Source organism: Larimichthys crocea, unplaced genomic scaffold, assembly GCF_000972845.2.
Source record: "Larimichthys crocea isolate SSNF unplaced genomic scaffold, L_crocea_2.0 scaffold78525, whole genome shotgun sequence".
Lineage (NCBI taxonomy): Eukaryota > Metazoa > Chordata > Actinopteri > Sciaenidae > Larimichthys > Larimichthys crocea.
The window spans coordinates 1-613 of record NW_020860385.1 but is presented as its reverse complement, the minus strand read 5'-3'; the positions used below and the strand labels follow the sequence as shown (position 1 = coordinate 613).

At 42.3% G+C, this 613-nt stretch overlaps 1 long non-coding RNA gene across 1 annotated transcript; it reads left to right on the top strand.

Moving 5' to 3' along the window:
* On the top strand, positions 1-613 carry LOC113745465 (uncharacterized). The gene is made up of 3 exons (XR_003462154.1): positions 1-60; positions 231-419; positions 537-613. It is a non-coding gene; the product is annotated as an uncharacterized LOC113745465 (long non-coding RNA).

Here is a 613-nt window from a genome sequence, read left to right as displayed (position 1 = left end):
CTAACACTCTGCGATGTGAAGCATCAGGAAATTGGAATTCCTCAAAGCCGTTTTGTGAAGGTATGCCCATAACATTTAAAAAAAATGTTTTTTGGATTTTATAGTATTCAATACATTGATGCTATTTTGTAATTAAGTCACTTTTTATCAGAGAAAAGATATTCTTTCAATGTCTTCTTCTTTTAAAAAGGCTACTGTTGATATCTTCTGTTCTTCCCTTTATTTTGCAGTGGTCCAGTGCCCTGCTCTCCAGGAGCTAGAGAATGGTGTTGCCAGCTGTGGAGATGATGCAGACATGAGGTTCAGCTACGGAAACACCTGTAGCTTCAGCTGTGCACCTGGCTACCAACTGGTGGGGCCGAGCAGGGTGACATGCACATCAGCAGCTGAGTGGAGTGAGAAGATGCCTCGCTGTGAAGGTGAGGACACTTTAAATCTATTCCGTACACCCTCTAGATAACTAAAAAGAGCTGTCTTCTTTTGTAATTTCGGGACAAACATTTTTTTACTCACTAACTTTTTTCTTTTTTTGTTAGCAATCACTTGCAAGGTTCCAGAGGGAGATGCTCCCCTGATCACCCAGTGCAGCCAGCCTTTGACTGAACTGCGGCCA